The 25,479-nt window shown below is 36.0% G+C and overlaps 1 long non-coding RNA gene across 1 annotated transcript in view; it reads left to right on the forward strand.

The window, feature by feature from the left end:
* The first annotated feature begins 316 nt into the window (after positions 1 to 316).
* LOC135289139 (uncharacterized) overlaps positions 317 to 25,479 on the forward strand; it is a 38,533-nt gene continuing 13,370 nt past the window's right edge. Inside the window, exons 1-2 of the long non-coding RNA XR_010351938.1 lie at positions 317 to 385; positions 11,465 to 11,514. This is a non-coding gene — a long non-coding RNA (uncharacterized LOC135289139). The remainder of the gene's footprint in view (positions 386 to 11,464; positions 11,515 to 25,479) is intronic.

Consider the following 25,479-nt stretch of genomic DNA (forward strand, 5'->3'; position numbering starts at 1 on the left):
ATTTATTCCACTGTGAAATTTTATCTCATTTATAGAAAAATGCAATTTCTTGTTGTCCAACTATGATTCCTTTGAGTTATGTTCATTTTTACTCATTTACATATTAAATTAAAAAATAAAACAAAAAGGAATAAAACCATATTCCAGGGTGTTGTAGGTTAAGAAGGAAGTGAGTTTTTTGGGAGGTTGCGATCAAACCAATCAATGCTTGGATTTGAATATTGGCACCTGGTTTAACCACTGAAGGTATGGACCGCCTCTGAGAACACAGGTGGTTAACAGCAAGAGCTCCCAGGAGAACTCTCTCTTTGGTTCTGGTCCATGAAGGAGCTCAGAACTCCCCTGCCCAGCTGGGGCTGGCTGTGAAGCCATGCGGCCGGATGAGGTAGGCTGGAGCCTCGGGCAGAGGATGGGCATGAAGGCCTTGCAAGATGGAAGGGTGGAGGAGCCCTGAGAAGCATCGGGCCCCCCTCTTACCCCCCGGGAGGTAGAGAGAGAGAGCCAGTGCCTGTGCTGTCTTGAAATTCGATATCATGGACTGGCAGCACAGCCGGCCAGAAGTGGGGGATGCAGCACCCTCAGTGGGAGTTCTGGGCAGACAGAGGCGAAGATTTTAATCCCTTTGTAGAATAATGGAAACCTTACAAATAGTGATCCTCCTGAATCTTAATGAGGAGAGAGAGATGAAGCAAGAGGAGATGGGCAAGTGTGATGAAAGTGAGTGCAAGTGAGAGATGTTAGAAGAGGTGAGAAGAATCCTAGGGGGGAGGAGATGAGAGAGTGGCCTTGGGCTGGACTCTTTCCTTGTATGGCCATGGACAGACCCATGTTTTTCCTGTGACCCGGAGACTGTATTTAGTGGGAGGCAATGCCTTGAAGCCAAAGAGAGTGAAGCAGTGAAGCAGTGGCGAGAACAGAGATGGCTGAGGAGGGTGTGGGATGCCCTCTGTCTCCATGGAGAGGAAGATCTCTGTTCACGAGGCCCCTTGGCCCCAGGGGGTAAATTTGGGGGGGACTGGCGTCCCGAAGCTGAGAGACTGCTGCTTTTGGAATTGGGTGGAGCATCCTTAAACGGAGAACCGTAAAAGCAGTCCTGGTCCATGTGCAGTGGTGAGAGCACTGGACATTGGGGGGAGAAGTCACGAGGACCGATGTTCTCTGGGAAGTGCCACGAGTGACATGGAAACACAAGAGGTTTCAATTGTGTTTCTGGGGGAAGCCTATGGTGCAAGGGGAGACTCCTCTCTCTCTGATGGACTTGAATTGATTATTTGAGGCGGGATGATGGACTGAAAGTTGATTATCTGAAAAATGGTGATGGGGTGGAAATCTATGGTGTTATTTCATGCTATGGAGGAAATGGAGGGGAGGAGGAGGAATGTATTTGGAGGGTTTTCATTCTTAGTGCTGTGTCTGTTCCTTTTTAGATATTGTAATTAATAAAGTTTGTTTCCTTTACTCCTAAGTTGGAGCCTGCTTTGCTCTGTTCCTGATCATATCTCACAGAAGCCACTAGGGAAAGTATATTTTCATGGGGGTACTGGCATTGTGCCAGCCTCAAACCATGACACAGGGCAACTTGCTTTTCAACAACAATATAATTTTAAAGAGTGCAAAAATGTAGTTGATGGAGTTAACTAATACATAAACTATTTCTTAAACCTTCAATACAAATACATTGATTTTGAGGTGAATCGGCAGCTCATGCAAGGAAAGTTATTTGGCTCAAAAATATCTAATCAACTAAATTTGCTGTTGCAAAAGTCCATCAGAACCAAATACAAAAGTTAGTTATGAGAACTGAGAAGGAAAAAATGATGTTTTTCTCTCACTGCTTTCATCTATCTTGAAAATAACCAAAACCATTTTAAAAGACTCTTCCCAATTTATATTCCCTTCTTTCAGTCTTGGAGTAAAGTTATATTCCCATGGCTTCCTTTGATATTGTGAAAACTAAAAATATTTCTAAATGAAAAATTATATTTGATGTCCCAGGCACTGAGAACTGTAAATTTTGCGATGATATTAAATGAAGGGTAAAATATCTAACTAATTTCTAATCTCTAATAAAGAGCACTGTGTTAAAATTATATTATAGAAGCTAGTAGTAAAATAGGAAACAAATAAATAAAATAGAGAAACTACGAAAAGGTGTTAGTTTAAAAGAAAATTGCATACTATGTACATAGGTTATTATGTCATGTCTGCCAGAGTATAAAGCATTCAGTTGCTTAAAATGTCACTTTCATAATGTTAATGATTGGTGTCTCTATTTGTTGCTTAAACAGTTCATTATTTTTCCTTTGTCCTGCTCCTTATTTTGTGTAAAAGTACAGTTTTCTAAAATCTAAATACTTCCTGTGCTTCAGGGACTACCCATATATCTCTAAGCAAAATTTTAACATCAATAAATACTAACTCTTCTGTTGTGAGAGTACAATACCAATCCAAAGCCAATAAAATCTATGCTTAATAAAAAATTTAAAAAAATATTCAAGAACGGTTCTCTATGATCTTCTTAGATAATTCCCATCATGTTCTTAGCCTTTCTCCTTGAAATACTACATTTTACACAGACATTCTTGTGTACGTTTTCTTCCAGTCCTCAGTCAATAAAAACTACCTACAACTTAGAAGTATTGAGTTCCTACACTTAGGCCTCCCACTTCGCTTTCATACATTTAACTTTTCAATTTCTTTGTAAATCAGCCTCTGTGAGTCTTAGGTCAAGCACTGAAAATGGATATATAAAACTGCAGTTAATGTAGCTGCAACCCATATAATCATTCTGAAACTTTAGCCAGATGAAAACGATCCCAGTAAAGAAAAGCATGCAGGAAAATCACCTAGCTACTTAATTGGATTCTTAACTCTGTTTTCAATCTCCCAACAGCTTTGATGCTGATACAATTGTAATGAAACCTAAATAAAATTAATAATCATATCTGCATGATTTAATTTTATTTTTACTACATTCATCAGTGTAAATTTGAAATCCAATCTTAGAACATAGGAAAGAAAGAGACAGAGAAAGAGAGAGAGAGGGAGAAAGAAGGAAAGAAAGGAGAAGAGAGAGGAAGGAAGTGGCGGAAGGAAGTGGCGGAAGGAAGTGGCAGAAGGAAGGAAGGAAGTGTCGGAAGGAAGGAAGTGGCGGAAGGAAGGAAGTGGCGGAAGGAAGTGGCGGAAGGAAGTGGCGGAAGGAAGGAAGTGGCGGAAGGAAGTGGCGGAAGGAAGTGGCAGAAGGAAGTGGCGGAAGGAAGTGGCAGAAGGAAGGAAGGAAGTGGCGGAAGGAAGTGGCGGAAGGAAGGAAGGAAGTGGCGGAAGGAAGGAAGTGGCGGAAGGAAGTGGCGGAAGGAAGTGGCGGAAGGAAGGAAGTGGCGGAAGGAAGGAAGTGGCGGAAGGAAGTGGCGGAAGGAAGTGGCGGAAGGAAGTGGCGGAAGGAAGTGGCAGAAGGAAGTGGCGGAAGGAAGTGGCGGAAGGAAGGAAGGAAGTGGCGGAAGGAAGTGGCGGAAGGAAGGAAGGAAGTGGCGGAAGGAAGGAAGTGGCGGAAGGAAGGAAGTGGCGGAAGGAAGGAAGGAAGGAAGGAAGGAAGGAAGGAAGTGGCGGAAGGAAGGAAGGAAGGAAGGAAGGAAGTGGCGGAAGGAAGGAAGTGGCGGAAGGAAGGAAGGAAGTGGCGGAAGGAAGGAAGGAAGGAAGTGGCGGAAGGAAGTGGCGGAAGGAAGTGGCGGAAGGAAGGAAGGAAGTGGCGGAAGGAAGGAAGTGGCGGAAGGAAGGAAGTGGCGGAAGGAAGGAAGGAAGGAAGTGGCGGAAGGAAGGAAGGAAGGAAGGAAGGAAGGAAGGAAGGAAGGAAGGAAGGAAGGAAGGAAGGAAGGAAGGAAGGAAGGAAGGAAGGAAGGAAGGAAGGAAGGAAGGAAGGAAGGAAGGAAGGAAGGAAGGAAGGAAGGAAGGAAGGAAGGAAGGAAGGAAGGAAGGAAGGAGAGGAAGGAGAGGAAGGGGGAAAGGAAGATTAAGGTGTATTAAGAAAAGTGCAATTTTTACCAGAAGAGTGTGACAATTATTCTCTCAGATCAAACTCCATGATGTCTCACAGGATAACCTTAGCAAAATATACTAGCTGCACAAATTTCTAGTTTAACAAAGCCTGCTCAGAGTTAATCTGCTTGACCATGAACACAAGGGAACATTAGTACTTTGTCTGTGGTGCTGTATTTGTGCTACCTCTTACTGACATCTTTTTTGAGTGACATAGGATTATTAGTAGGATTGCAATATTTGTTTCTTTCTTCCTTATGCTTTACCTTTTTTAACTTGAATCTTATCTTTTTCTGACTTTGCTTGCCATGACCCATATTTGCTTGAATACAGAATCTGGGATATTCTTTCTTCTCAAAAAAATACACGTTCCTTTGTCTTTGATGCTTCTGGTGTGACTTTGAACATTTAATTTCATATTAATTGAGTGGTGGTCAGGACAGTTAAAAACTTTTGTTAATTTTTCTCAATTATATTTATTTTCTTTCCAGTTCTAATTACCTAAAATATTGATTTTTTTTTTCTGAAACAAGAAATGGAGCAAGAAATTCTCATGATCAGTATATTCACACAGATGAAAATTATAATTACGTGTATCTTATTTATGCACAAATACTGCAGTGAAAACTTGGTCTTGCTTTAAAATTAGAAATATGCCACGATTTCTGCTGCAGCTGGTGAAAGAAGCAAAATTTCTTAGATATATGTTCTATTTATAAAAAGCTATATCCCTAATCACACATACTTTAAAGTGTTTCATGCACTCTTCAATCTGTTAGTGTTCTGTGCATCACTTCTTAGCCTAGCATCTCTCAGTCTATTATCACTTGCTACCATGATATCATTTCCACCTGCAATTTGTGGCTGTAAATAGTCTTGTCCAGTGATCTCCCCTAGATGCACTGCTGGGGCGGGGGGAAACAAACCAAAAAAATTAGTTTCAAATTTGTGTTGCTTCATCAGCAATACCAAATCCCTTGCTACATAGTAAACCATTCTCTAGTTGAATAACTTTGCTTCTGAAGCAGTGGCATTTAGTTTATTGTTTAGTTCCTGATTTAGCAGATGTCTGAACTTTACAGCTGCTGGAATTGCCTTGTCAGTGGAAACAGGCAGGAAACCTTACAGACAATCTTAAGTTAAGAGTGGTGACACCATTAAAGAATTATCTGGGACCCTTGATTCCACAAAATCAGAGGTTTCTTTCAGATATTTGCTCTTCAAATTGTGCTAGACAGGAACTAACAGAAAGCAAAAGATAATTTTCAACAGTTATGAGTCCTGAGCAAGACTTAAGAACCTGATATTTGTATTGGGGTACTTAGTGCCCCATTTATCCTTGCACTCTTTTGTGCCTTTTGACATTCAGTAGTTTAAATATCACCAGAATAAGCATTTTAGCAAGTAATATCCTTTTCCTTCTTAAAAGTCAGGAAAGAAAAATTAGTGGGAAAAAGATTTTTTTCACATTTTCTCTTAACAGTTGTTTCTGTGTCATTGTCAACATAGAGAAGAATCTAGGTTTCCATGTTCAGCATGCAAGTTTATGATAATTTCAGGCACTAATTCCTTCATATTCTTAAAGGCAGTCCTATTTTTCTTTTAAAAAGGAAGTATATATTTAAGATAGCACTTCATAGTAGTAATGGTAGCACTTTCAAGTGATGGAAAACATTTTTCATCTTGCAGAGAATAGCAATATTTTCTCCCATATAAACTGCTATAATGATAGTGATACCATGGTGACACAGAGTAGTATTTCTGTAACATGGGACTTTCAGAGAATTTTCCTTCATGCCAAGTTTTATGAAGTGTAGAAGATGCAGAGATATCAGACAATGAGACCACCAGACTAAAGTATGTGCATATATATATATATATATATATATATATATATATACACACATATATGTATGTATGTATAAAGGAAAAAACCACTTAAGAGCAGACTAGGAATTTTAACCAAAGAAACCAAAATACGTATTTCTCTAGAGAAAATGCTCATAAGTGAGATATTGTCCTCAACAAAGCAGAAAAATGGCTATCAGAATAATACAGTATGAAAATATATGAAGGTCCACATATATTTTCTCTAGTGTATCTTTTTTCTCTAATGTTGCAAACATGAGGACAGCCAGCTCACCCCTTACAATAAAATAGAGTGTGACTCCAACTTCTTTTTTTCTGAGAAAAATATCAGGAAATCTTCTGATGGCTTTTTGTCATTTCAGTGTTCCCCTTTGACTGAGGAAAAAATCCCACAGACAACGAAAAATTTATACAAGTATCATTTCAATGGATAAGCACAGCACTCCACAAATGTGAGGTCTGGAACATGGTATTATCTGTTGTTACTGTTATGAGATGGTTAAAAATTATATTATCTTTGCAGTTCTGACATTGTGTCAAAGAAATTTCCTACGTAAGTTCTGTGGATTTGTTTGTTTAAAGCCATTAATAGTTATGAGGATTTTTACTTTTATAGTTAAAAAAAAGAAGATTAACTTTTAACTACTACTACTACTACTACTTTCTTGTCCTTTCTTTTGATTTTCCTGGAAGGCATTAAAAAAGTAAAATAATGTTCTGGCCATAAGCATAATTTTTAAAAATAATATTCTATAATAAAATCATTATAATCATCACATAACATACATTATTATTAGAATCATAATTATTACTACTATTGATGAGAGGAAAAAGGTTATAATTTCCTACCTGCTTATCCCACTACAAATCAATCCTTTGCTTTTTAAAACAGAAATATTTGCATTTTGGTATTTGTATTCACAGAGAACATGCTTCCAAGTGACTAAAAAGCCATCGTTAGCTGTATGATTTAAAATATAATAACAGGAAAACACTGGAACTCAAGAGTGTTTGTGCATGTGTTACAGAGAAGCAAATGACATTGGATATAGCCCTCATAGTATCACCCTCACAATAATGGAATTGTCTGATTGCTTATTGTCATGCCCTCGATTGCACATAGAATGTAATTATCTGCACAATGCTTCTGGGATTTGAAGGTGCAAGCAGAATAAACAATATTTTTTATACGAACAAGCCATAGAACTGGCTAACAAAAAGTTTTAGCACACAGGCTTAACATTCACTTTCTAAAATAAATGAGACCAAATAACTACACCTTGCTCTCTTACCTAAATAACAGGATAAGAGGCAAGGAAAAGTTTCTGTTACAAAAGCCACCAGATGTCTGCTGGCAATACATTACAGCAGAGAGGAAAATGTCTAGGAGTTTCTTGAAATGCGTGGACAATAACTTCATGACACACTGGTGAAAAAGCTCACTAGGCAAAATTCTGGACATACTGCTTGTGATCAGAGAAGGGCTGATGGGTGTTATGAATAGTTGGAAGCCATTTCTGGCACAGCAATCATGAAATTATAGTTTTTGATTCTTGTAGCAAGCAGGGACATCAGCAGAACTGTCTCCTTGGACTTCCAGAGGGCAGACCTTGGGCAAACTGGTTGAGAGAGAGTCCCTTGGGAGGCAGTCCTGAAAGGAAAAGGAAAATGGAAAGGCTGGATGTGCCTTGAAGAGGAAAACTTAGTTACAGGGACAGGCCACCCTCAAATGCCTGAAGACAAGCCAGTGGAGAAGACCAGCCTAGCTAAAGAGACCTAGGGTTGAAACACTCTGTTTTAGACTCCTGTGGATATTATTTTGAAATTTTCTCTACCATAGTACAATATAATTCAAATATACAGTCAAACATTATTTTGATACAATCTTCAAAAACAGATATGATGATGAGCCTTGGAGAAATCTGTAAAGAGTGAAAATACACATTCAAGGTGCATCTTAAAATTCTCAAAAATTGTAATATTCTGAATACTCTTTGAGAAAGCCAGCCATAGCCTTCTTTTAGTATTCTACAATAATTTTTGCTGTTGTTGAGAGATGACTGCTCACTTTTGGATTATATCTGAGCAACTTGAAGTCCAAGACATATGTTAAACCATCAGTTTTTGACTGTTTTTGATATGATAGTCCAAGTAATCAGTATCATAATATAATAGGTATATAGTCATTGCCACATACACAGTGTGGATGAGATGGCTTGCTCAGTTCAACAAGTTTTGAAAACCATTTCAAAAGCAAAATTTATTTAAAAAAAAATTGCATCACACAGACATAGGAAAAAATATTTGTTTCAGCCAATAATCATCATGGAGTTCTAGAACAGTTTGGGTGGGAGGGCACTCTAAAACTCACTTAGTTCCAGTCCCCTGCCATGGGTGCAGACACCTTCCATTAGAGCACATTTGCTCAGTGCCCCATCCCTGTTGGCTTTCAACGCTTCCAGGGATGGGGCATCCATAACTTTTCCAGCAACTTTTTTCAGTGCTTCATCACCCTCACAGAAGAGAATTCCTAGTATCTAATCTAAATCTACTCTTTTAGTTTGAAGACATTCCCCCTTATCCTGTCACTATGTGGTCTTATAAAAAGTGTCTCTCCAGCTCTCTGTAACCCCCTTCATGTACTAGAAAGCTCCTCTAAGGTTTTCTGGAGGCTTCTCTCCTCCAGAGTGAACAACTCTATCTCTATCAGCCTGTGTGTTGTAGGAGCAGTGCCCCAGCCCTCTGATCATCTTTGTCTGGACTCACTCCAATAGGTTTGTGTCCTACTTAAGCTGGGACCCCCAGAGCTGGAAGCAGCACTCCATGTGGGGTCTCAAGAGGATAACAAAGATGGGCAGAAACATCCCCTGAACCTGCTGCTCATGCTGCTTTTGATGCAACCCAAGATACAGTTGGCTTTTGGGGCTGCAAGTATGTACTACTAATTTCCATGCAAAGAAAAAAAAAAAAAAAAGGCCTCCTGCCTTTATTTCTTCAAATACTTAAAAAAAAAAAAGAAGAAAAAAAGGGTTTTGTAAAATGTCCTAAAGATGCAAAAATTGAGGTGGCTAATTACTGAGAAAAAGCAACTCTGTAAAGGAGATTATATGAAACAAGCAATGTACCAAAAATGGTGATAATTTTAATGTTGTACTTTGTGAAAGAGTAATTTCTTTTTAAAAATCATGTTCAATTATTGAGGAAGAGATTTCAAAAGGGTCAAGGAACAGACACCTATTTTCTGTTGAAAGGCAACAGGTTCTCTAATTCATTTTCATGAATTCAAAAATCTACACTTCTGGGAGAATTGGGTCAAAACCAATTAACTTTTTAAAACTCTGTAGAAACTAAGTTAAATAAGTGTGGATGAAAGATCACAAGCATAATCCCCTTAATAAATTACAGCAGCTAATAACTGACCTTTCTGAATTTGAAGAGCTATATTTTCTAAAAAGCATTGAAATACATCCTGTATGGATCATTAATCCAGAAATAAGGTAGGCAAACATGACTGTAGCAAGATCTGTATCATAAAGTAATTTTAATTTCAGATAGGTAAATTAAGGGAAGAATAGAAGGAAAAGGAAAATAAAACGGTTGAACACTTGAACAGTACCTCTATACAATTTCCCAAACACTAGATGGAAATTTAAGCAGTTACCTACATTTCATTTTTAAGCAGATTTGCACACTGTGATTCAGCTCTGAGGCCAAAACAATGATTCCCTTAACATCTTCTCCCTTCTACCACATGTTAGACAGCTCTCAAAGAGTTCTAACTACCAGCTATGTATCAACTCATACTAGATAATGGGTGAGAGCATCAACACCACCAAATAAACCTGATGAAAGAGAGAGGCAGTCAATGCAAAGGACCTTGTCTTTGAAAGTGTAACAAAGATGTGACAAAGAACCCAGTGAAAGAGGGAGAAAGGGATTGTTATGGGTGGCCATGCAGGACGTTCCCGAGTGAAGAAAATTAGCCATCAATTTACATGTCATGGAAACATCTGTTTTCTACAATTAATGAGTGCACAACCAAACTTGTGACTAGCAATTTATGCAGAAATTAATAAATAAAAAACTATTTCCACTGTAACAGGCATTTCTGAATGATCTTGATTGTCAGTTGTTATCTACATGAAAAATAAAAGGATTTGTCTACATTGGCCCAAACTTCTGACATCTGAGGAATCATCTGCCATGAATTGTAACAATTACTGATGTCAAAGGACCAAAATTCAAATGATCATTTAATGTTGTTTGACATGAAAGAAAGCATAATTGAATTCTAAACAAGTAATATCACATTCTGTGAAATAATTGCTCTTTGGATGACAGCAATAACCCCCCAAGGAGTTGCTGCATTACACACAGGAAAAAAAAAAAAGTATTTTTGCTTAAATATTGTGTTAAAAGAACTCAAACCAACAATTTAACAAAATCAACCTTCCTTCCTTCCTTCCTTCCTTCCTTCCTTCCTTCCTTCCTTCCTTCCTTCCTTCCTTCCTTCCTTCCTTCCTTCCTTCCTTCCTTCCTTCCTTCCTTCCTTCCTTCCTTCCTTCCTTCCTTCCTTCCTTCCTTCCTTCCTTCCTTCCTTCCTTCCTTCCTTCCTTCCTTCCTTCCTTCCTTCCTTCCTTCCTTCCTTCCTTCCTTCCTTCCTTCCTTCCTTCCTTCCTTCCTTCCTTCCTTCCTTCCTTCCTTCCTTCCTTCCTTCCTTCCTTCCTTCCTTCCTTCCTTCCCTGTTATTCTTCTTTCCAGACCAAAAATTTAAAAATCTATGGTCTCAAAAGCAAACTATTAAGTACCTGTACTTACTACTAATTTCCTTGTTTAGTTAAATCTTGCCACTCCCTCCATATTGCTCCTTGATATTGTTTTGGTTATCATAGACAAGAAGGGATTATTCAGGGTCAATGCGACGGAATAATTTAGAAGGTTATGCTTACATTCTTAGGCAGATTCTGTTATAACGGCTTGCATGACCGGTTATCTTAAAACCAGGAATTTTTGTGTCACCATCATGACTTTTTGACCGTTGTAGTTCTGTATCAGTATTTCAGCTCAAAACACCTTAGTGATGACTTCAATTAAAGTTAATATCTCCTCATTATGCTTAGAACAAAACTGTCAGAGACAGTTTCTGTCAGAGACAGTTTCTGTTGGATCATGACTAAATTCACGTAAGAATTTTGCTTGATCTGAAAACTACTATCTATTAATAAAAAAAAAAAAAAAAAAAAAAAAAGGATTTTGAAACAAAATACCAAAATCATACATTTAAATGGATCCTTTTTCTCAGGACATAAAAATATTATGGCTGTGACCCCGGAAGGAATCTGGAAAACACATAAATTCACATGCACTCAATTTGATTGTAGGAATAAAGAAATTAAATGCCAAATACAAGTTTCATACCCTGTATCTTCTGAGATGCCCAATCCAAAAGACAATTTTCAGAGCATTATTGCTAAATATGGGTTCATGTTGTGTTGCATAAGAATGTAATATATCTTTTATATAGTAGTCTATTGACTGAAATATGGTGATGTACTTTCCACAGAAAAAGAGAAAATATGATGGTCTACTTTCTGCTCTCCTGGGTTTTGTCAGGTAAGCAATGGCATTAAATTCCATTTTGGGGGACTTATATACTTATCAAAGTAAACATATTCAAAAAGTAAATGATAATATGCTTAGTAAAACAAGTAAGCAGAAAAAAATCCAAACAAAACCACAAACTACGCCACTTTCACCACATCTTTGAAACAAAGACTGCAGGTGATTGGGACACATTTAACAAATTATTCAGGGTTATAGATAAGTCTTCTTCAGCCTAGGTAACTCGTGTATTGATCCACACAGAGTACCCAGTATTTTGTGTACCCTCTACTCCAAATTCTGCTCTGGGTCTGCGTTCAAGCCTGCCTAGGAGTTTGACAAAGTCATGGATTACGTTCCAGGATGAAGCTATGTGAACTAATTCGGAAGCATCAATAACTTCATTGGCTAATATCAGGGCGATATTTTTGTCCTGCACTGAATCCAGATGCTTTCCTAAACCAGGAAAGTATTAAGATTAATCTATTAGGGAATATTGATTTATTAATGTCATAAGAAGCCTCCACAAGTAAGCAAAGAAAATTATATGATCTTGAATACTATTGGCATCTTCCCAGACTTAGGCACCACTATTCACTTGCATAAAATTAATCGCATTTATAAATGCCTTCTGAATTTAACATAGGAAAGATCATACCCTTCCTAAACAAATTATTGAGTATGCCATGGAATATATAACTCAAAGAGCCTCTTCTTTGCATTTCACACTTTCCTGCCTTGAAATATCTATGCCCTCAGATTGTAATAATTTCCCTTTGACTATTTGCTTAGGATTCATTTCTTTGGAAGTGAATTTTTCATATATACATCCCAACATATTTTACTCAAAATCCCAGTGTGATATGCAAAAAGACTGTCTCCTATGACAAATTCTCTGTAAATCAAAAGCCAAATGTACATTTTTATGGAAATGATTTATGCAAAGCAGCTATTTGATCCATAATAATAGTCACATGAGAAAGAAACAATGGAGAAAGAGGCCTGAGAACACATGGCAAGAACACAAATGTAATTACAATCAGCTCTTATTTGTCAGACTTAGAAATACAAAATGTGCATTTACTAAAATAATCATAAAACAAAATGTCCCAGAGTTTCACTCAATTTTATCCCATTTGTTTCCGAGGAACACATAGATATGAAGAAAAAACTAATTTAAACCCAGGAAAAAAAAAGTGAAAAATTGAGTGAAATATAACTCATATATTTGAAACATTCAATTGCTGACCCAGTCAGATTTATTTAAAGCAAAACACAACCTCCTGCATATCCAATTAATGGTTACCATGGCAAATAAGAGTTCCCACTGCACTGTCTTACTGCAATATGCATGACAATTGCAAGTATATCACTCAGAAATTTCCATAATGATATTAGCTGATCTATCCAGCATCAGACAATTAATTTTGTAAAGCATCAGGTGTTCAATATTTATCCTCATAAAAATTAAATGCAAACATTCACATATCATATGGAAATGGATTCCTTTATAATCACTGTCATGCCTTCTCTCATTAAATATTTTTCTTAAAATTTAGCTTAGGATGGGAGACAGATTTTTGGTAACTTTTCTGTATGAAATGTCCATTGTTAATACAATATTTTAAGCTTTGAATAACAGCTAGTTTTAAAATGAGTTCAGATAAAGTATACATTTTCTAAAAAATGTTTTGTCAGTGAGTCTATACTGGCTTGTAAACATGTTTTTTGGTGAAATACAGAGTTCATTCTATCTGGTTTTGTAAAGATTTTCTGGGGTGATAAGGGCTGGATGAGACAGATCAACACAGCACTGCCAGATTTGTAAGGCCATCCCGGTGCTGCCAGATTTTGGAAGAAATAAGCAGAAAGAGTGTTGTCTCCCAAAATTACATATTTATAAGGAATACATGAAACAGAAAAGTAAGGATGAGCCTAAATTTCCTCTGCTTTGAATATGGGTATCTTTAAACTGTTGTGACCCAGTGCTCAGATCTTCCCTTTCAGAAATTTTATAATGGTTTTATTTTAGGCAACTCATTGTGGTGTTTTATATCATTGCCATCTGACTCATTGTGCAGTCCAGCCTGGAGAGATAGCTGCCTCCAGGACATTGCTCTCTTCTCTAGGCTATAAACTCATCTTTTAGTGGGACTCATTTTCTATCCCTGTGAAGGTGAGTTTTGTGCTGAAATAAATGCTGGAAGTAATCTACCCCAAAGATACTCAAAAAATAAGAGCAGTAAAGAAACCCTGTGGTTCTGGGAATTTGGGACAAAAGATTTCTAGGTTATGTCCTTAGAAGGGTTTCTGGATTTCTACACAGCCATAGTTTAATCTCCAAGTAATTCTGAGAGAAGGTACTGAATATTTAGGCAGTTTCTTCTCTTTGAAGAGGGGAGCTTTCATATAAATTTGCTTAATAACAGATATAACATTGTGATGCTCCTTCAAGTCAATCTTTTAGTAAAAATGCCTCTTCATAAAAAGCCTTAATCTTTGAATCTTCAGCCTCCAACAGATGAATAAGGAATGTAATTGTGGGGAAAAAAAGAAGAGTGGTGTTGGTAAAGAGCTCAGCATAGGAATGAATTCTTGCCAAAGGACCAATAATGAAAGTGAAGGACTGGTAAAGCTACAGTTGACCAAATAATTATCATTAATAGCACTGGTGGTAGCAATAACAATCCTGCTATTTTGGCAGTTTGCTTTTGACAAATTTCAAGAAACAGATGTTTGTAGCAAAAAAATAATGTGGTCTATGAAAACAAACTTCAGAGCTCCTCATTTTTACTCCTTTGAGAATGCATTTTTATGTCTAGATTCTGGTTTGGCTTGATTGTTTTTTTTCCCTAGTGTGTTGTTGGTTTTTGAGTGTCTTTGGTTTTTTTTCCCCCTCCTCATCCACAGGATAACTTTTTTAGACAGTCTGAAGTGTAGTTTTACATGAAAATATATGTCCAGAACTTTTTTGGCATATTTAAGGCCATCCTCTGAAAATTAAGACAGAAACTTTGGAACAATTCCCTTTGGTATGAAATTATTATTATTAGTATAACAAACTCTTCAAATAATTGTGATCTCTTTGCAGGGAACAGGCAAAGAGTTAATTAAAGACAGAATATACATTTTGATTTTTAAATAGGTTTTGATGATATTTAGCATCTGTAAAAATAAAACAAGCCAGAGAGTAAAATTAAGGTTCATTGCACATATTCAGATTCATAGCATTAATCCCAAATTACCAAAGTCTGAAGCTGGCTGTAGACAGCAGAGGTGGACGGAAAATCTGGAGTCCTTCTTAGCATTTTTTTACACAGAATTTTACAGTGGTTTTAGTTTTAATCTTTTGGCACATACTGTAACCAATAGTTCCATTTAGAATTCAGCAGTTGGATGGATCATATTATTTTTTAAATAAAAGAAACTATTTTTGCCTGCAGTAACTTCTACCACACCAGTTGTTGCTGTTATCACTGATGCTGTCATCATCAGCAGCAGCAGCAGCAACAGCAGCAACAACAGCATAACTATAATTGCTTTTAGAAAGATAAATCAAGGAAATGCAATATTGGAAATACAAAGTGCCAGGACATAGGGTTTTCCTTTGTTTGTGAGTCTGAACAGTATTACCTTATTGCAGTTTGCATTGTGGCAAATTTACTACAGCAGATTATTTACTGTCTTTTGAGATTTGTTAGAATTAATGGTGATTTCTTCTGTTTCTCTTATAAAAGGTGTAAATAAAAGAAATTATATTACCTCTGGACATTTTCTACAAAAAGTAGAAAATCAGTTTTGATTACATGATAACTAGTCTAATTGAATTTGCTTGTCTCATTAAAAAGGGAACACCCGCAACTCAGCAGATCCTCCTATTATTTCCATCTAATTTATCTAGGTAAATACATACTAAAAGCCAAGAATAGAAATAGAAAGAGACACTCTGAATATTAATTAGGTACCTCTGAATTAATAATATGGTCAGATGTCCATTAGAGTTCAGATATCAATATAATGACCAAATTGCACTGGCTTGGTGTGAAACTATAAAAAAGGAAAGGAAAGGAAAGGGAAAATGTAGTTGGTACCATTTTGTGCTCTTTACCTCACATTCAATAACCTTATGCATATAATCAGCTGTCTGTTTATAGCTGGGTAATGTGAGAATAGCTGCAAAACAAAAATGCATTAAAATTCAATTCTCTGAAGTCCTAGCTCTAAATGTCACTACAAATGTGAATTTAATAGCACTTAAAATCTGACTCCCTGATTCTTAATATCTCCACAGGTAACACAAACATAAACAGGAGTTTTTGCCACTGAAAAGGAGAGAGCACAAGGCATAGGTATCTTGGATTACTTCAAATGTCCCTTCCATTTTTCTAAATTAAAAAATTAAAATAAAATTTAATTTAAAAATCAAATTTAATATTCAACTAATATTTTGTAAACAAAATGGCCATAGTAATGTCCAGTAAAACCACCCAAAACACTATGGAAGTTCACATGTTTTTTCTAAAGACAAGACTAAATTTCTGTTATATGACACATCAAGATTTAGTGTGCAGTCTTTCGTAAGTCTGAAGACCTAATCACTTATTCACACACACATTGTTTAGACCTCAGGGAAAAGAAGGTTGTAAAGAGGCATTCTATGCTTCAACACTTTAATCTTCCCAGATTCAGATAGCTAAGACAACTATTTAGAGTAAGTTGTTTTGAGCCTAGAACAATTGATCGTTTTCTTCATGATCTCCTAGAGCAAGAATAAACTTGATGATAAACTTTTTCCATAGGTGAAAATGTTCTCAAGCACAAGCATTCCTCATTCCTCTCATTAGGCTTGTCTTGTCATAATTTTGAGACCAAATGCTTTCCTTACCTAGCACTCTGCAGTTCCATAAAGTGAAACTTGAATGTAAAATCTTAGTTTTTCCCTCTTACATTGCTGTATAATACATACTCACATTTCCCTTTAAAAAGGCTGAACTTAAAAAGCCTTAATATTACAAAAAGCCACTAGCGTTTCACTTCATTTAAAATGCAAAATTAATTTCTGTGGGAACACAATTTCACAATAACCACTGAGAGCTATAAATATGCAGAAAGGTTGCCAAAATTATACCAAAGAACCTTAATTAGAAACTGAATAGCTTTTAATCTGGTGAAGTCTTTGTTTTTACAGATTGACAAAGTTGCTGTTTGAATGTTAAACAGTACAATTCCTGATAAAGAATGTGCACATCTCATCTTCGTCTAGGAAACAGAAAATATTTTTGAATACCATGGTTTTTATTCAGTAATGCATTTAATATACATTTAACATATAAAGTTCTCAAGTGCTAAGGAGTTTGAATTATATGTTTAAACATCTTGTCCAAAAGGGATTAATTTATTAATCCCTTAATAATTAATAATTAGGAGCCATTGTGAGTATTTTATTGTTGGCCCTTGTTTTCCAGAAATTATGGATAACAAATTACCTAGTACTCTTGTGCTTTTTTCTCACTTGCCTATAAAGAAACAGCACTAAAAGCTGCCCTAAGTCTGTTCACAATAAGATATTGAGCACAGTGCAAGAGTACATTTGGATCATGAGCCATTGCAGTATGAAAGTAGCAAATTAGAACTATCTGTTACTGTAATAATAAAGTAATAATTGAAAAATGCTCAAGGTTTCCCTTATTGACTGGAAGTCCTTCTTCTATTATTTTAAATTTTTACTTGCCCTTTTTTCAATTATCTCTTTGTAGTCTTTGGGGCTTTTCCCACCATCAAAAATTAAAATAAAACATTATTTATAGCATGGTTTCTCCCCCATGGGAGGGGGAGAAAATGTGAAAGCAACTCCTGGACATACTAATGTATTCTTTTCTTTTTCATTTGAGCCTTTACAGTCCATTCCCTAAAATCAAATTTAGCAACATGAGTTAATATCTCACAAATATGAGGAATGTCTTCTACATCACTACAGTGTTTTCACTTTGTGAATTGTCTGGTCTACAGAGAAATGTTCTGAGGATCCCTTTTTATTCTGTTAATGCACAGTAAAGAATGATTTAAATATGATTTAAAAATAAAACTAGTAAATCTACTGAAAAGAATCAAAAGGTTTTCTTTAAAAATTAAAAAACCAAAATTGGTAGGAAGGCGACTGGCCTGAGTGGATCATCCTACCATTATCATCTGGATAATGCTTCAAACGGGTCCACAAATTGATTTGCCAGCAACGACTACCCAAAGTAATCTGATGGAATTCAAAGAGGGAAAAATTAAAATGAATGACGGAAGAAGTGAACTATCTGTGTTTAATCTTCAGTTTCATCAGAAATCGATTAACTAGCTGACTTTGGGTCCAAAAGAATTAATTATGCTCAGTCTCCAGTATAATTAACAACACTATGGCCATGTCCCAAAATATTCATTAAACAGTCAGGAACAATATGAAATTCAAATTAAAATTGGAAAAGAGATTAAATAGAAGTAGTCATCTCTAAAAAGAATCATACTACATCTGAGATGAAATCATTTAAGCAATACAAAATATGGAAATACATTTTGTGTTACATTCAATTATCATTAATTCCAGCACTGCAAGCTGGCAGCTATTTTAGGCTCATTAAAAAGACTAAAATGGGCTGGAATTTTAATAGAAATCAATCCTCATTGGAATAATGGGAATATGATTCAAACTTACAGGAAGTTAAGTTCTAAAATTCAAGTTTTCTTTTAGTTCTAACTTCAACTGAGAAAATTTGCATCCTGATGTACATATACCATTAATTTGAAACACTAAGGAATATGCACATAGATGGGAATGCAAGGAAAGAGAAGAGGGAGGAGAAAAGATGGAGCTTAACTATATGTTTTGGAATCCCTATTTTTCCAATTTCCCAAATTGAGTGTCATTTAGCCTGTGGATCTGAATAATGTTTCCATGTGCAATATGGAATTTACTTTCAGTTTTCTACACATGAGTTTTTTTCACACCCCCATAATTTTACATTGCTATATTTGGTACATTATTCTTCTAAAGTTAATAATTTTAGTCAGTAAAAGCCTTTTTGCTTTGGATTTTTTCTGTTTAAATTCAAGTATTACAAATCCTTTCATTTTAACAATTTCTGTAGAAAGTAATTGCAGCAGACCAAAGATAGCTACATTTAAAGTAAGCCATCTTGGTTGAAGGGAATGTTGTGTTTTACACTAAAGGTTCCATAGAGAAAAATATTCATGAGCAAATCAGAAACCAAAAAATCTCTTATGCTTGTCATTACTTACCAAAATTAAATCTTGTATTAGTTTATAATTTTATTTTTAGAGTTTTTTAATCAAAGGCACAAAAAGCTCCAGTTTTTAATTATTGATTTTTTATGCAGATCTCATTTTTGCTTATGACACTTTTACTAAGGCTGTTTAATAAGACTATATCAAGAAATTTGCATTTAGAATAAAAAACTGTTGGATTATTTAATAATTTGATATAATGTCAGCATTCTGCATGTCAGTTTTTCTCTTCTTCAGTCCTCTAGCTGGCTTGACTAATGACTAATCCACTGACAGAATTTTGACATTGCATGCAATTTTTTTCTTTGTTTCTGTGGTGTATTGATGTTGGCTGGACATCATATGCCACCAAAGCTGCTCCATCACTCCCCTCCTCTGCTGGAAAGGGAGAGAAAATATAATGAAAGACTCATGGGTCAACATCAGGATAGGGAGAGATCAGTCTGCAATCACAGATAAAACAGATGTGACTTGAGGAAAAATAATATATTAGCAATCAAGTGTGTGTAGGATGAGAAATAGAACTGAATCTTAAATAAACACCTTCCCACACACTTCCCTTCTTCCCAGGCTCAACTTTGTTCCTGAATTCTTAACCTTCTACCTTCTAACAGTGCAAGGGGAGGGGGAATGGGTGCTGCAGTCACATTGACTCTGCTGCTCTTTCCCCCTCAGGGTGAGGACTTGGCACACTCTTCCCCTGCCCCAGCATGCAGTCCCTCCCATGAAAGACAGTCCTTCAACCACTTCTCCAGCACAAGTCCTTCCCATGGGCTGCAGTTTTTGTCAAGCTTCTTCAGCATGGTCCTTTTCAAGGAGTGCAGTCTTTCAGGAACCAACTGCTCCCCCTAATAGCACATTTCAACCAGCTGGATGTCTGCTGGAAAATCAATACAACCAGTTGGATTGAAAAGCAATTTAGAGGGCTCCTGGAATGCATCAAGGGTAACTTTCTGGTCAAATTATTACACAAACCAACTGGAGAAGACCAGACCCGGTGCTCACTAGTTCACCTAAGCTCATTAAAGAGGTTCAGATTGGTGACAGCCTAGGCTGTAGAAACTGTGTCCTGGTTGACTTCCTCATGATTTTGAGGAACAGGGACCTGGCAAATAGTAAATTTGAAATTTAGGACATGTCTCTTGGCACCAAGGAGCTCTTCTTCTACATGTTTAGAATGTAAGACAAGGCAGGCCAGAACTCAATATGGTCGAGCAAGGATCTACTTCTCACACACAGAAGCAAGAAGGAAATGCACAACCAGTGGAAATAGGGATATGTGACCCGGGAAAATGACAGGAATACAGTTTAAATGTGTAGGTATGGGATCAGGAAAGATAAGGCACCATTGGAAAAAGGACTTAAGGGATATGAAGAATAATAAAGGACCTAAATACATAGGTCAGAACAAAAAGCCCAAGGAAAATCCAAGTAGAATGTAATAGTGAACCTGAATGATGAATGAGAATAGAGAACCAGTCATTACAAATATGGAGAAGATGGAGGTACTCATTGAGTTTTTCACCTCAGTCTCCTCTGGCAGTCAGGTTTCCTGTGTCTCTCAAGTACCTGAACCTCTGGGTGGGAACTGAGAGGGGAAGGCTCCTCTCACTGTAATCTAGCAACAGGTTTGGGACCTCTTGATGAAAGTAAATAGTCACAAGTCTATGGGATCTGATGAAGCACATCCCAGGGTTCTGAGGGAGCTGGCTGATGTTGCTGCCATGAAAAGTCATCGCAGTCAGGAAAAGTCCCTGGTGAGTGGAAAAAGCAAAACATCAGTCTGATTTTGTAAAGGAGATAATGGAAGACCCAGGGAACTACAGAGCAGTAAGCCTCACTTTTTTGCCTGGTAAGTTCATGAGCAGATCCTCATAGAAGAAATGTTAAAGCTCACACAAGACAAGGAGGTGGTCTGAGGCAGCCAGCATGGCTTCACTTAGAGCAAATAATTCCTGACCAAACTGATGGCATTCTGTAACTGACTGCAATGGTCACAAAGCAAAAACTGACTGATGTCTTCTACCTGGACTTCTGTAAGGCCTTTAACACAGTCCCAAATGACCCTAAAGTGGAAGGAGCAGCAGAGACAATGTGTGACACACAGCCCCCATTTCTGTCTGTTGGTGTCACTGGCAGGGAGTAGATAAAGAAATTTGGAGTGAAGTTGAGCCCTGGAAGAAGGGAGGGGTGGAGGAAAGGTGTTTTTTAAAGATTCTGTTTTATTTCTCATTACCTACCTCTGATTTGACTGGTAATGTATTAAATTATTTTTCCCCAAGCTGAGTCTTTCTGCCCATGACTGTAACTGATGAGTGATTTCTTCCTGCTTTTTTTCTTGACCCATGAGACTGTCCTTATATTTTCTCTGTTCTCTTCCAGCTAATGAGGGAAGATAGTCTTAGATGACTCTGTCCAGGCAGAGTCAACCCATCACAAGGCATCAGGAAATTACATCAAGCCTGCTCTCAAAAGGAGAGTATTCTCTGCTATGCCATTGCAGTGGTTCTGTGCAAGGATTTTCCTTTTAAATCAAATGCATTATTCATTGCAATATTTGGGAAACCTTCCCTGATTAGAGATGGAGCCTGCTACACTAAACAATAAGACAAACTTACTGAACTTCTGGAAATCTTTTAAAAATTCTTATTTCACAGAAATTTAATTAGATTGATTAGGATTATTGAGCTGTGCATGTGATATTCCCCTAGAGGCCATTCCTTCTGAGTTTCCTGCAATGACTAAACTGTAGTAGGACACTCAACTGTAACTTCTAATGATTGCCTTGCCAAGAAACTACTAGGAAGTGAAAGTGGAAGATATGCTTTCTGAAAGCCACAAAAATAAAGAAACACATTCTTTGAAACAAAAAAATAACCTAGGAAAAGACAAAGAATGCACTGATTTTTTAAATATAGGAATCTTCTAGAACAATTAAGTATGCTCTAGAGATGTCAATTAATTATCCAGACTATCCTCAAGGAAATATTATTTCATTTTTTTTAAAAGTCACAAAAATCCCTCCCAAATAAACAAGGAAGAAATAATCCTTTCCTCATTTTGTTTCTTGTTTAAGCAACTTAAAAAAAAAAACCCAAAAAACATTCAAAATCATGCAGCGATCCAGAGATCTAAAAATTGATCAAGAAATATTTCTGGGATGTCTCAAGACAACTTCACACCTTAATCATGAATATGTGGTATTACACGGCTTCTAGGTTGCTATAGTTTGCTATACTTATATGCAATATAATCACATTAACAAAGATTTCTGGTATTTTTGCTATTTTTCTCTTATTGTCTTAATCCCATAAAGTAACAGTTTCTTTCTGTAGTTTTTTAGTAATTATCTCTACCTTACTGCTGGATTCTGATGTTTAAAAGGCCATAGTCTCCTCTCCCTTCACCAGTCCTGATTGTACTCGCAGAGGACAGTGGCAGCTCTCATTTTCTCCACAAGTTCCACTTGATCTGCTCATTATTTTTTCAAACTAGTACAATAGTTTTTTGCCAAAAAATGGAAGAAAAAGGCAAAGTTGGCACTCACTGGATCCTGTAGAAATGAGTTTCACATGTAATTAAACAAAAATTCCTTCTGATTGCTCTCAAGCCATGATCTGATTTTGCTAGATGTCTTTATTATGAGTAAAGGAGTGAAGTGGTTGCTTCTTGATAATTTTCATTAAGCTTGTCAAGATTTTTGGATCTCTTTCATATCCCTCCTAAAGTCGTTTTATTTCTATCATATACAGAAACTATTCTGGGTCTTTATTATGTATGTTGTCCTTCTCTGTGCTTTGACATTAAAGGGGAAGGATGTAAAGAGGAAGGAGTTGAGAACTGCATTCATATTCAATGTGTGAAGGCATGGACTAAACACAGATGAAGGAGAACTAAATTACAATGGATGATGATTAGGCATATAGTATGAGAAAAAAATTTATAGGGGAAAAAGTGTTAAGAAGCATTTAAGTTGTAGACTACCCAAGCATTAAATGTTCTATACTTAATGCTATAAAATTTCAAATACAAAAAAAAAAAAAAAAAAAAAAAAAAAAAAAAAAATTGGAAAATTTATAACATTTCTAAAGTGAGAATGCAATTATTTAAGAAATTTTTTCTAGATTTAAGACATCATCCCTAATCCTATTTAGATAGCTTAGTTTCTTACCTGAAGTTTGTCTCAACTCTTTTCTTCTTTTTCTCTTCTTTTTATAGACTGAAAAAACCTCAAAAATTAAATACGAAAATAACATAACAAAAATCCTACACTTTTAACCAGAAACATCCCAGAATTTACGCTTAGTATTGTAATACTTTACATCATCTGGTTAATATAAAAAAAGACAGAAAAGATCCAATCAGGGATTTTTTCCCCTCCCTGTTATATCTGAGATGAATTACATGGTTAATACTTCCTTATGTCCAGAATAATATTCAGTTTTTTGAATGAGACCAGAGCCAGGTGCTATAAACTATAACCATGTGCTTGGTGATGTGGATTTTGTTATTCTACAGGGCTCAGGACCAAGATTTTTCATTCAGTTGTTCTGCATCAATAGCATTTCAATAGAGCTCAGAATATTGTCACTCCCACTGCAATGCTTATGGCCAAACTTAGGAAAAAACACGACAGCTACTAAAGTGAGATCTTTCAAAAATCTGGCAAATAGTAACATCCTGAAAAGATAAAAATTACAGCTGATGACTTTGCACTTGTTTTATTTTAGATTTTTTTTTTGTGACAAAATGAAAAATATTATTTTCTCTTGTATTCTCTTCTTGGTTAGCAAAATAGGCACTTCTTGTATTGTCCCTCTATTTCTAAAAGGAAGTGATGAGTAGGAACATACATATGTATAGATAGGAAAAATGTCATCAAATCTAGAACTCTTAGCCTATAAATTTATTTTAATAAAGTTTAAATGTTCAGATGCATTGTGTGTAGAACTGTTCATATACATGGTAAATGCTTACAAATGCTGCTTTCTGAAGAGTATTTAGTATATGGAATAATTTGCTCAGATTTCTTATTTCTTTGATGGTTAAATTCTGGGTTAAACAGGCAGTGACAGACAATGAGGCTTCTCTATCAACACTACAGGAAAAAAGGAAAAAAAGATGTATCAGTACTTGGGTTTGCAGACCAAGCATGTGATACCTTTAGCAGATATGTTCACTATCAGAATTTCTCTATATCCTGTTTGTAGACATGGGATGGTAATACCTCCATATCTAAAAGTATGATGCAGGGGAAGTGTAAATTAAAGATGTCATGATGCTCAGATACAGGGTAAATCACTGTCAGAGTTTTTCCATTTCAGGTGGCCACATACTAGATACATGTAGATATGTATGGGTTTGATCATTTACACCTATATATAAAATAAATTAAATGTATCCAAACACAATACCAAATATTAATGCTGACTGAGCACAGAATGGCCCATATCTCTGCCAGCAAATTGTCTTGGGTTTCAATTTCAGGCAGCTGAAGGAATACGGACTATCAGGAGTGGTCCGTGGACTCCATCTTAATAAATATATACAGAAGCTTAAAAGTTAAAAAATTTTGAAAAATGCAAAGATATATCAGCTAATTATACAGTCCTTATAAATTAAAGTTATTTAATAACAATAGAATTGTTTAAAAGTTAAAGACTTTACTTAGAACTGAAGTGCTCTCACATTACACATGCTCCTGATTTGATGCAAAGGAACAAGTAAAATGGCCTGATCTAGGAATACTTTGAAGAAAGGAAGACTTACAGAAGGCTTGAAGCCATTATAGAAAAGGAAATGAGATCCTATTTACGTCTTGAATTTTCAGCTGCCAGTTAGAACATAAGCAAATCAAAATAACTTTTAAAAAATTATATATTATTCAAACATTGCTTTTATTTTACCTTCATTCAGATATAAAAACCAATTTATTGTCTTGTACTTCATCTTTGGCTCTTCAGAGATTCATACAGGTTCTGTAATACATATTCCTTATTTCCAATGAGAGCATAGCATAGCATTTAGAGTGCATAGCATTAAGGAAGGAGATGTTAATATACACAAGAAAATGAAAGTTTAGCTAAAAAATGAAATGTGAATTTACATTCCTATTATATTCATAGCATTTTCGATATACATACTTTTCTTACTTTTATACATATTCTTCTTCTTTTCCTTTCTTTTAAATTAAAAATAGATATTCAATTTTAAAAACCCACACAAAAAACCCCATGACTTTAAATTTTCATTCTTCAGATTAAAAAAAAAAGGTATTATATATTCACAAAAACTTGAAATAAATTTTCCAATCACCGCTATTTCTCAAAATCAAGGCTGGGATATTTCTAAATCTGTTTTTGATACCTGCCTACAGATCATTCAAATATCTTATTCTCCCATACTTTATAGTACTAATATAAATAATGTTTTTAAAAATATATTTTTGAAACTTTCTACAACAAAAACTATATAATTGTCTTGTGTAGCACTAAACATTTGTTCTTCTTTCATGTACTTTTTTTTAAAAATAGACTGATCAGCACATCACAGGCCAAAAATTACTTGTAGCTGTGTATTGGTCACTTGCTTATTGATACAATTTTTAGAAATAGTTTTTATAGACACTGTTTTCCTTTTAAAAAGGTTAAGTCTTGTTTTCCTGATCGTCCCTTTTTACCACAGAGC

Source organism: Passer domesticus, chromosome 1 (assembly GCF_036417665.1).
Source record: "Passer domesticus isolate bPasDom1 chromosome 1, bPasDom1.hap1, whole genome shotgun sequence".
NCBI classification, from domain to species: Eukaryota; Metazoa; Chordata; class Aves; order Passeriformes; family Passeridae; genus Passer; species Passer domesticus.